The following is a 12,903-nucleotide window of genomic DNA, read 5'->3' as shown; positions in this document are numbered from 1 at the left end:
TTGATCCAATAAAGATAAAGTGTAATCGTTGGTCTCTGTGGATTTGAACCAAAAGTGCTACATCGACATACCATTCGATTGTGGTAGTGTGCACATTAGGTTAATTGGTGTGCGTATACACGTAATATCAATTTGGCGCCGTTTCCGGGGACCATCTTTTTAGCTTTATTTTTTGGTTATTTATTTAGTCTAAGACCTCTAACTTGCTCTATCCTTTTTGTTGCAGCTAATTTTTCAGGTGCATGACCAATAGACATACTCGGAGAAACGCACAAGGAGAGTTAGTTACATTTAGCGACCAGGAGCTAGCAAGGTTAGAAAGAACAAATCATCAACAATCAGGGCCGAACAACGCCATAATGGGCGACTACGGCAATCAAGAGCAACTCACTTGCTCAGTTGCAACAGATGCAACAACAGATGCTTCAAATGCAGCAGAACATCCAAGCTCAGCAGGATGCTGTTGAACAGGCTGCCCTCACGCGACGGGAACAACAGGCGCAGACTGCTTCAATCGGGCAGAGAAACCTCCCTTACAACATCCCTACTACTCGTTCTGCCATAGTTCCTCCACCCTGCACCAGGCAGGACTTCGAGATCAAGCCTGCTTTGATCGGTCTAGTACAGAGAAAGGTGTTTTCTGGTCTCTTTACAGAAATTCCAATGGAGCATATTGAGAGCTTCTAAAAAGTCTACAGTTTCACTCGCGCGAATGGTGTTCCACCAGACTACATCAGGTGCATGTTATTCCCATTCTCTCTTGATGGAAAAGCTGCACGGTGGTTGAACTCTCTCCCTACCGGCTCTCTCACTTCATGGGAACATGTCCGATCAGCGTTCCTCAGCCATTTCTACTCTAAGGCGAGAACATCTGCATTGAGGAACAAAATCACCTCCTTCGGATAGCTCACTGATGAGCCTTTATACGACGCATGGGAGCGCTTCAATGACTATCGCAGAGAATGTCCTCACCATGGATTTGATGATGACTACCTTTTGGGAATTTTCTATGATGGAGTTGACTGGAAATTTCAGAGTGCTATGAACTCTGCCAACAATGGAGACTTCATGACTCAGACCACTGATGGAGCGTTTGAGCTGATTGAGAACATGGCTGCCACCTCAGCCAATAAGAACAAGGAGAGTGATTGCTCCAAGAAAGGGAACATTTCTGACACTCAGAAGATAGATGAGCTGACTGTCAAGGTTGATCAGCTACTGAAAAACAACCAAGGGTACGTCTTCAGCATGGAGCAAGCTATGGCCGGGCAGATTCAGAACCAGAACCAGCGACAACCGCAGAGCAATCGGCAAGCTGTTCCAGCTACCGGGAACAGTCAACCAGATGAGCTGAAGGGTCTGGGTATGATGATGCAACAATTGTTGCAGGCGTATGAAGATTCATGGCAATGCATTGAATCAGGTTTCTACAGACATCAACACTAGGATGGACAACATGTTCACTGAACTGAATACAAAGTATGATACTGTGAGCAACCACATAAAGAGGATTGATGTTCAACTTGCTCAAACAACTGAGAGTGTCAAGAGTCAGCAAGGTACCCTTCCTGGAAAGAATGTGATGAATCCTAGGGTTGAGCACTGTAATGCAGTAGAGCTGAGATGTGAGAAATCTGAGGGAAAGGAACCGGAGCAACTGTCTGTTGAGACTGTTCCAGACGCAGAAGAGAGAACAGAGCACTCTGCTAGCTCTAAATAACTGCTCCCGACGAACTTGGTGAGACTCCACCAGTTCGATTCTATGTTCCTAAGGTTCCATATCCAATTCCACCAAGACATTTGATGGACGATCGCTTAACCGTCGCAAGTCGTTACCTTAACCGTCCTACGGATTAGCCGACACTTTTCACAAATTTTACGAACGGGAATTTCCTCTTAACTAGGAAATACAAGATCTTTATTTATTTTTTGAAAGGGTCCATCATCCTAAAATTAGCGCTCTTGCGCCGAAGATGAACGGGGCTAAGCGATCTGCCTATTAGTGCAGAGCAACTAGATGGGTTTAGGAAGATGGTGAGAAGGCTTCCTCAAAATATCTCATTTGAACATGCTTGGGAGATTTGGCCATTGCATATGTTCTTCAAAAATTGCAGAGAATCTCAAAAGGATATCAAGGCACTCTTTACTGAAGCACTGACACCATCGATGAAGGTACTGCCTAAGGTTGATGACCCTGGAAAGTTTGTTTTTCCTTGTTCCATTGCTGGAGTGGAATTCAAGGAAGCTATTTGTGATTCTGGGTCTAGTATGAACCTTTTCTCAAAAGCGATTGTAGACGAGTTAGGCATTATTGATGTTGAGCCTTCTCTGGTGACTCTGGCTTTTGCAAACTCTTCCATGGCAGTCCCTTATGGCACAATTCGCAACCTTCCTGTCCAAGTTGGGAACTGTATTCTCCATACCGAATTTCAGGTTGATGAGATGAGTAAGGATCAAGAGATGCCTTTAATCTTTGGAAGGTCATTTATGGCTACAGTAGGAGCAGTCGTCGACATGGCTAATAAGATTGTCTCCTTCTCCAACATCAACAAGAAGGTTTTTTACAAGGTTGTCCCAACCAGATCACAAATCCGCTACGCCTCTTGCATCTCAGTGGTTAGTGGAGAACAGCTGGAAATTGTTCTTAAGAAGGAACTTGGTAAAAAGGGTGAGATCAAAGAAGTCCTGGATGGAGATCCTCACACTGATAAACTCAGTGGAAATGCAAGGGTGAAAGAAAAAGTCCAGAAGAAAAGGGTCAAGGGTGGCCCTATGATGACTTTGATACCTCGCTTGTGTGATGAGAAATCCATTGAGTATGAGGTAAAGTGCAAGGGTACCTCTAAACCTTTCTCTAAAGTCAGAGTAATTCTCACACATGAGCTGAAAGAGAAAGGAGAAGCTGCTGTGAAGGGGTTGATGAGCAGAGTTCTGAAGTTGAACATGTCTGATTGTGAAGCTTGTTTTGGAACAAGCCCTCATGATCTACCCGACTGATCCATGTCACCAAGTCAAGCTAGTGACTTAAACCAAACGCTTGGTGGGAGGCAACCCACTGGTAAGTGTAAATATAAGTTGGTTTTATTTTTTTTTACTTATTTTTTGTTTTAGTTTATTGAGTTTCAGGTCAAAAAGCAAAAACATCTGAGATACTTCAAAAATTCTAGGTTGCACCAACAGAACAACCTGCCCTCTGAAAAGAGCGGCTGTTCCAGGCGACCATCTGACGATAGAACATCCAAAAATTTTATGGAGCGCCCGCTCCACTCAGTTTGAGTCAGTTTTTATGATCGTGTCAGTCAAAACTTTGTGGGAATTAGGACCATACTCTGTGTTTATCACTGACCACCTCGTACTTTAGTTATCTTATTCAGTGACCTTAGCAATGGTGAAAGACACACATGTGGACCTGGAACACCCTGACATTATTACATTTTGTTCTCCAGAAGATTTCAGCTTGTCGAGGTTACACTGGAAAGACTTAGCTCCATTTAACTTGAACATATTCTTGACTGCAATTCTTATTGTTATGGACATTAGATCAGGGAAACGAGAGCACACTCATGACTTCTTATTCTTTATATCCATCTTGCTGATCCTAAGTGGCTAGCTCATCTTTAGCTAGTTCCCACCCTGCACCTTAGCCTTTATTCCACCTTCATGCATTTGTTTTTCAGTGTCATATGTGCAGATATGTGCAAAAAGGTCGGAGAGGAAAGGATCAACGCAGCCTCTTACTCGTTACTGCTGCAGAAATTCAGTCAGAAAGGAGAACAAGCAGATTAAGGAAGCAACTGCTCCATAACCAATGAACTGCGCAAGAGCAGGGGTGGAGAACCAGAATGGTTGCGAAATCAGAACCACCAGTGGCACTCAGAACCATCATGTATTACCTCCTTCTTCGTCACATCACCATATCAGTCTTCAAAAAAAAAAAAAACAAGAAAAACAAAAATAAGGTGATGGAGAAGGGGAAGAAAGAAAAGAAACATGGAGCCACTGGGAAGGTCGAGCAAGAAGTTGGTACCAAGTGTTGAAGAGTATGTAGAGAAAGTGGAAAGCAGAACAATCAGTCGCATGTTCCATCATCAGAACAGCCACACCAGAGAAAACAAAAACGAGTAGAGACTGTGGACATCAATGGGTCCGTCCTCTCTTGCAGTTTTACGCGATATCCGGCATCCTCTACAAAAAAAATGGTAGCCCCTAAACACTCTTAACTCCACCATTAAATAGCCTGTTCCACATCTAGACCGTCTACCCTGAATAGTGCATGTGATGAGAAGCTCACGCTACTCTTAATTGAATGTAAGGAACTTTGTCTGGAAAGTGTAGCTTTTGCAGGTTTGAGATGTAGAGTATGAAGCCGATCTTGAACAGTAGTCAATGGGGTCTTGGTAAGAGTGTGTTGTCCTAGTTTTACTACTTGTATTGTTTAGAGATTCGTGGTTAAAGTATGGTTGCTGAGAATAGGAGAGTTCCACACTTTCAAACCTTTCTCCCAGTTCTTGATACTTGACATTGTTTGAGGACAAACAAGAATCTAAGTCTGGGGGAATTGATATATGGTGTTTTAGACATCTTGTATATATGCTTTTCAATTGGTTTCAAGTCTTTATCGAGTCTTCCTAGTCCTTTTCGAGTCATTACAGGTCTGGAGTTGCATTGGATGGGAAATAGACCAGCTGGAGGAAAAGAGGAGAGAAACAGTTCAATTTGGTGATTTTCACGCAGAACAGTCGAGCGGAGCAACCCGAGTGTCTGTTCCAGCGGCAGAGATTTTTAAGAAAGTTTTCAAATATTTCGGGATTTTACCTAGGGCTTCCCCCTTTTACTCACAGGCCGCCATAGACCTGCATATATATCTTTTCTTATTTTTTATTATTATTCGACGCGAGTTTTTCACAAGAAACCATTGAAAACTTTTGTACTTGAAGATTTCCTACCTTGAAATGGAGAAGGTTTCATCTCTCTCACCTTGAGAAGATTCATGAACCCTATCTGATTTATTTATTTATTCAGCATGTTTTCTTCATCTATTGTCTCTGTGATGTCTCTGTTCATGGCTGAGTAGTCGCTTGTTAGGTTTAGGGTGTTAGGGGTCATGGATCAATGAGTTAGACAAAAATAGGATTGTTATTCTTTGATATCTCTATCTATTGCTAATCTTAATGCTTGCGTTAAACTGGCCATTTATCATCTGATCATAGGTTCAATCTAATCATCAAAAGTGTTTTAGGTTACTAGAAAAAGCATAGATAGGCGATTTATCCTTAGCCAACGAAAGCTGATGCTAAGGCAAATCGTGAACCAATTGAATCTGAACTTAATGCCTGTCATCATTCTCTGATCCAAACGACGGTTTAGGCATTATGATTGCTTGATAAATTGGTAGACATCACGACAGTAGGTTTATCTATTCTTGTTGTTCAAGTTCTAGATTGGCTCTTATTGCCTTCCTGAATAGTTGTGTAGCTCATGATCCTAAGTATCCCGATGAATCACCCTGAACTTATCTCTCTTAATCATCTGAAAACCTTAAACGAATTTATTACTTGCTTGTTACGAAACCTTAATCTCAAAACCCCATCATTGTTTTAGCTAAGTATTGATCCAATAAAGATAAAGTGTAATCGTTGGTCTTTGTGGATTCGATCCTAAAGTGCTACATCGACATACCATTCGATTGTGGTAATGTGAACATTAGGTTAATTGGTGTGCGTATACACGTAATATCACCCTCTCTCTCAGGCGGCAGTTAACCTGCGGGTCAGTGATCTCATGTGTTCTATCACAAACGCTTGGGAACCTGAACATATCAAAATCCACCTACCTCAGTATAAGGGAACTATATACAAGCTAATCACAAACTCTGCTCCGGTGGAAGATATTCTAGTATGGCTACTGGAAACTACAAGTGAATATACAACAAAGACATGATATGGAGTTACTTGTGCAACAGCTACTGAAATCAGGTGCTCAACGATGCCCCAACCTTCAATTGGCTGAAACACATTTGGAACTTAAAAACGTCCCCAAAGATCAAGGATTTCCTCTAGAATGTGGGGAACAAAGCAATCCCAGTAAGCTCCAATCTGACCAGCCGAGGCATTCCTTCTTTTGAATGTAAAATTTGTGGAGGTTGCGAAGATGACCTTCATGTCTTTACGTCCTGTCCTTTTGCGGTGAACGTTTGGGAGAACATTCCCTTAGCATGGAAACCGATCCCCTGCTTCCGTTCTTTGCTGTGCTACTCACTCTTAGCAATAGGATGATCACTTTGCCCCCTGTGGGTCTTGTTGTGCCTTTATGGCTTTGGTTGCTGTGGAATCTTTGGAAATCTCGTAATAAATTATGCTTTGATAACAGATCCTTTACGGTTCAAGTGGTGCTCCACAAGGCGATTACAGACGCAAAGGAGTGGCAAGCTGCGCAAATATCTGACCCGACCACTACCGCTCTATGTGTACGCGCCCTCATTCCAACAACCGCTCCTCATCTCCTCAACCTCCCAAGCCTTTCAGGTCCTCTCGGCTTCGTAGATGCAGTTTGAAATCCAATTTTAGGCACATGTGGTATTGGCGGCATGTTCAAGAACACTTCACCCCTGATTCCGGACATCTGCTCATCATGCCGTTCAGTCTCATCAGCTCTAATGGCGGAAGCCATCGCGATCCGTTCTGCAGTCATGTTAGCTGCTTCATCAAACCTTCGATCACTTACAGTGTTGTCGGATTCAAAAGTCCTCATCTCCATGCTGAAGACCAAGACATCAAGACCATCACTTTTTGAGATATTGTTTTATATCTATCATTTTGATTCTGTTTTAGAAACGATCTCTTTTATCTTTGTTCCTCGCTTGAAAAACTATAATGTCGACTCTGTGGCAAAGTTGGCTCTCGCCATAGCAGACACTCTCTCCTCCGATGGAGAGTTGACTCTCTCTTTTTTAAATTAATGAAGTGGTTATTTGACTAAAAAAGATTACGTTGATAAATACATCAAATTTTTGAATTTTTTTTTTTGGCGCTGTCACTTCTTCGAAATAAATCAAACAATATAAAAAAATGAATATTAATAGTTAGCGTCAAAGTTCAAACCAAAATACTTTAGCAAAAAATTGTAAAATGTTGAGGATATTCAAATTATAATCTTCTCAATCTTTTGAAAATTCTTGGATTCTTTTATCAAACTCATTAATTATAATCTCTAGCTTAGCTTCTCTGCTTTCTTGCAAAACCCAAACTTAAGTTTTACCTGGATGTATATTTCTAGATTCAAGTTCGTGTATGAGGTCAGAACATTATAAGCCAAATTTGTGAAAAATGTCTTTTGAGTTTTGTTTCAAGTAAGTGTTATAGACACATCTTCATGTTTCATCTGGTGCTGGAAAGCGAGTATTTTTTTTTTATTTATTCAAAAATCTAATTTCATAATTCATTAAAAAGACATTATATTCATAGTAATTTAAATTTGGTGACTTGCAAGATCCATGGATAAAATTAATTACATGAAAATATTTTGTATATATCATTTTAAATAATTTAAATAATATTTTAATCAAAATTAGATAAGAGAAATTAAAATTTTGTATTTTTTTAACACTGGTTAATTATGTTATTATAAACCATGAGAAAAACTACATAGACAATACTATAGCGGCATGCCAAAAATTTCTTGTAAGAAACTCTGAATGTAAAAGCATTAATGAATCATTGGTCAAACCACTAGACCGAAAGGACTTACACAATTAAAATTTTGTATCTAATTCTTAATAAAAAAAGGTTGTATCTAATTCAAAAAAATCTAAAATTCATTCACAAACGAAAATAATACTCTCTTACCTCTTTTCTCTTCCTATCTCTTTTTATCTTTTTCCTATAAAACAAAATTTTTTTTGCTATTTCACGAATAAGCCCCAAAAAAATTAGGAAAATTGGCTGAATAGCTAAAAAATAAACCATATTTAAGAATCTAACTAAAAAAACGAGTCACCATTATTACAACATTATATACTATATTGCCCTCAGTAGCCGGTCATTAAAATCTCAAACACCTTCTTCTTTAATTACCAATCACCACCACCGTCGCCTCTTTCTTAATCACCACTGCCTTTTTTATTGTCACCACTTCCACTACAATTATCACAAATCTGTAATCTTTGTTCACTAGTTTATATTTTTCTAAGCCACAATCCTATCAACCATCATTTCTTCCTCCATAATCACCACCGCCTCCATCAACTATGTTATTTTGTCACTCCCACCGCTATGTCATCATTTTTTTTTTTGAATTATTAAATCTGTAATCTTTGTTTTCATATTTTTGCCATCACATCCTTTAAAACACTTCTATCTCTTTGACATCAGTCACCACATCTTCCACCATAACCACCACCACCCGTATGTACTATGCTATTTGAACGACATGTACTATGCTATTTCGTTGTTATTATTTTATTTTAATAATGCTTCATATTATGTATCATGTGCGTGTTTTGACATTTGGATTAGGGTTTATATTCCTTTTTAGGATTTAGTGATTAGTGTTTTGGGTTTAGTTTATGGAAGGTTTGGTTTCACATTGGGGTAAACAATTACGGGTATGAATGGTGACCAGGGAACGGCGAGGAATAATGCATTCCCTAACGTTTCTAAAAAAAAATCATCATTCATAAGGCATAATAATTCCTTCTCATTCCCTTTCATTCCTTTTTTTGTACAGAATTAAAGAATAAAATTATTTCTTGTTAAATTTGATAAGGAACAATCATTCTTTTTCATTCCTGCTATTTTATTCCCGTACATTCCTTTTTTATTCGTTTCTCTTGTTTTCCGAATGGTCACCAGTCAGACCCTACATGTTTCCCTTCAATCATAGACATTTCAAAATTTGAACAATAAATACTATACTATTTCGTTTGTTAGTATTCTATTTTGGTAATGTTTCATATTATGTACATAGTGCATATTTTGACATTTAGATTAGGGTTTATATTTTCTTCTAAGGTTTAGTGATTATTGTTTGAGTCTGGGTGTAGAAATCAGCCATAGATATCAAGGAGGTGAACACAATTCATTTTAGAAAATATACCATTCTATTTAATAATTTTACTCATACTTGCTATACCATCTAGTTTGTTCTATACTATTTCTAATCTATGTTATAAAAAGTTATTGGTTCTTACATATCCACGTTCGTCACTTTTTTTGTAACCACAACTCTCACTACCACCACAACCACAACCTATCTCATTGTCTCTTTTACATATTTCAAATTATCGCCACTTCACCATCACCACCGTACTTACTTCCATTGCTATGCTACTACGATAATCATCAACGTCACGATCCGTAAGCCACCCTTTCCGTAATCACCACAGCCGCCGATGTGATAATATTATCGACACCACTGTAACATCGAAACCGTTATCATCACCGATTGTTTCATAACCGTCACCGTTTTTCTTCCATCACTGTCACCACCCATGTTTCGTCACCTCCTCCCATTTTTTCTTTCAATTTTAACAACATTAATTATTTTCTTTACCGTGTACCCGCAAGACACAAGGTTAAAACTGGATGGAAATGGGAAAAAAATGATATCCAATTAATTATGTCAAATCGATAGCTATATTTTTAATATTGATCCCAAAATTGGTTAGGTGGCAAATTAACCCAAAAAATTATCCGAGAGAATTGCTTTTTTTTTTTTTTTTAATTTGCTATCGGCGGGCGAATATCCGAAATCTAAATTAAGTCAAGCCTGTTGTAAATAGAGAGTTTAGAGTCTGAATATTTTTCTGTTATTATTAATGATCAAGGGGGTTCCTTTATATAAGGATTACAGGATGAAGATAAATGGAAAGTATACAAAACCTAAACTCACTAGGATTAGGAAAACTACTAATACATAATAATGGAAAGATTACATCTACTAAGAAAAAGGAAAGGGTTTCCTTTTCTCCAAGCTTTGTGGCTGCCTCTCTCTCTCTCCTGAAGTCGGCTCTCTCTCTCTCTCCTCTCTCTAGGCTTCGACCATCTCTCCATCTTCTAGGTATTGGGCCGGTCTCGGTCGGGCCTGGTTAATGGCAATCCACTCCATGATTTATAACACTCCCCCTTGGATGCAATAACCATACAAGATTTGTAGTACGCTTCATGTTGCCTCATTAAAACCTTATCAGGAAAACCCAGTGAGACAAAACCATGATGAAGGAAAAAGATTACAACACGCACTACTCCCCTGATATGAACCTCAGTGTAGGTTTCTACATTCTACGCATCTTGGTGCGTGATATTTCCTGTATGTACAGGATGGGAGTAATCGGCCAGTTTCATTACTGAACCGTAATTAGACCACTTTGACTTCTTAGGTCGTTTCTCATGTCCTTTGACATTGAGTGTCCTGGTAAAGCATGTGTCTAAACAATGTGAACCATATTGTTCTCGGGGATCACTATTGGGTCTTTGCAAATCATGTTTGCATGTGTCCATAGTCTAGACGTGATCGTCTACTCTTAACTCTTTACTATGGTCGGATAAACCAAGTACTTATGGACAGTGTACTAGACATGGTTATCATGAACCTATGTCTCGATCTGGCTGATCCATGTCTGGGTCATAGACCTCGTCTGTACGTGTCCATTACTTGTTTCATGAGTGTTCAAGATCAATGATCATTGTTGTGAGTTTATAATCTCATATTATGGCTCTGAGGCCGAACACTCTCATGGATGTGGACATCGATTTCTTTGCCTTAGGCAGTACCATATCTATCTCGGACATTGTAGTCCTTTATCCATCTCTTGATGGTGTCTCATGACCTCTGTTGCTGTGGATTATATCACACACTGAAATATATATTATTAGGTCATAGATCTCGGCTCTCACAAGCTTATGCACTACAATACATTTGTATCCGGCTGATCTTTTGTCTCTATTAGCCCGTGATCAATAAGAAGGGCCAGACGCATTTTAGTCTTAAAAGCCGGACGCGTCTAGTAGAAGAGCCAGACGTTCTTTGCTGAAGAGCCGGACGCCCTTAGATGGACAGAGTCAGATATCTTTAGTTTGAAGGGCCGGGGCCGGATGCCTTTTGTTCGGACACCCTCATAAATTTATTCTATGCCTACTAACCTCCTTAAGGTTTAGTATAATCACAAGGAATTTCAAATATATATGGACTGTATTGGATTGTCTTTTATACAACTCCTAGATCAATGATCATGCGTGATCAATTTCTTTTACATACTATATGCAGCTGCTTTATGTTTCAGTCCATGAATCAGCTTAAGAATGAAACTGTTCTTTCATTTTATCCAGTGATCCATATGCTGTTTACTACAACATTTGTATCTAATTTCTTTCTTATGACCAGACCATTTTCAATTTCGAAAATCTGTAGCAGCAACCACCACATAGGAGTTTATCTCCTTATAATTTGTTCTTTTGATCTCTGTGAGTACCTTGTGTAACAAGCTATGATCTAATGTTGTTTAGTAGGAAGACATGAACACTCTAGACCTCGTGATCATGTGCCTTCTCTCACGGTTTCTTTATCTCACAAGATCCTATCTATTTCACTGGTTTATCAGATGGCGTTTTTGTATATGTATATGGCCAATACGCCCATCTCTCTTTTAGATACTTTGAACCTCCACGTTTTATCTTTTCTAATCTCTATGATCTTTTATGATTGTATGAGTACTCTTTCGTGGGTTCATGATCCTCGTTCATCTCTTTATGTTAAAGTGCTATAACTTTATGTATCTTTATACAAAAATGTGTGTTGACACCTTCATATGGTTCCATTATGTTCCAGACATGATCTGATCACTTTGAGATTTCATTATCCAGGACCTTTGTTACCTAGTAGCTTGGCGTCCCAAGCCACATGGTTTGGTACGTTAGATGTGTAGCTGCGCAGCCTTTTCTCAATGTCTGGTATGGTTTCTCTTATAATCTCGGATCTGTATTCTATGCACCATTTTTCTATCCGAGATTCCTTTATCTTATGGAACACTTGGTCTATCTTGTATAGACTGTATAGCAACTTGACCATGTCTCTTCTAGGACATTCATTTGGTGCTAAGCTGGTTAGTCATTTCTTGGGTCAGTGTCTGGCATTTCGATTAGCTTCTCAATTAGCTAGCTTTATATAATCTTTCTTTGGACGTTTTAAATTATAATCTCTAGTCCGAGGGTCTTTGCCAAGACAATGATGGTTAAAACCATTCTTATCATTTTCTTTGTCCAGCTTATAATATTTCTCCTTTAATATTGAATATCCGGATTCATTTTTTTCATGCAATCCGTACCTGGCCACTATTTTATCACCCATGTTTTGGCTCACGGTCCTCTGAATTCGTGGAGAAGATCTTATTCTTATATATTCCCAATCCTCTTCTGAGGTTCCATCTTAGACGGCACATATATGTATGTGGTGGTTTATTCAAAATCTCCTAAGATGGTGTATGTCTGGTTTTATGACCTGTATTCAATCTGAGATGGAAATATCTATGCTCACTTATATGGCCTGATGCATATGATCATATTATCATTCTATACATGTAAAACATAATGTCTCCAAGCTTATAGACTTTTAGAATCTTAGTCTTATAGATAATAGCTTACATGACCGAACCTTTCTATAGGTAATGGCCTCTTCAGCCGGTTATGGCCTTTGTGGCCGAAGGCCGGTTATGGCCTTTGTGGCCGAGCCATTTATAACATGGCCAAGTAATGGCCTTTATGGTTTGGCCGTTTGTATCATGGCCTCTACGGCCGAGGAATGGTCCTTTATGGCCGAGTAATGACCGAGCCATATAACATGGCCGAGTAATGGCCGACCATAGTGGTACACGAACTTGTAGTATTGATCATGGGTTTATCCTCTCTCCCC

At 39.1% G+C, this 12,903-nt stretch overlaps 1 non-coding gene across 1 annotated transcript; it reads right to left on the bottom strand.

Annotated features, from left to right (window-relative positions):
• Positions 1–873: 873 nt before the first annotated feature.
• On the bottom strand, positions 874–980 carry LOC125593670. Its single transcript, XR_007329570.1, has one exon. It is a non-coding gene; the product is annotated as a small nucleolar RNA R71 (small nucleolar RNA).
• Positions 981–12,903: the final 11,923 nt, after the last annotated feature.

Source organism: Brassica napus, chromosome C9, assembly GCF_020379485.1.
Source record: "Brassica napus cultivar Da-Ae chromosome C9, Da-Ae, whole genome shotgun sequence".
In the NCBI taxonomy this organism is placed as follows: Eukaryota; Viridiplantae; Streptophyta; class Magnoliopsida; order Brassicales; family Brassicaceae; genus Brassica; species Brassica napus.
The sequence above is the reverse complement of the archived record's forward strand: the minus strand, read 5'-3'. Positions and strand labels throughout refer to the sequence as shown.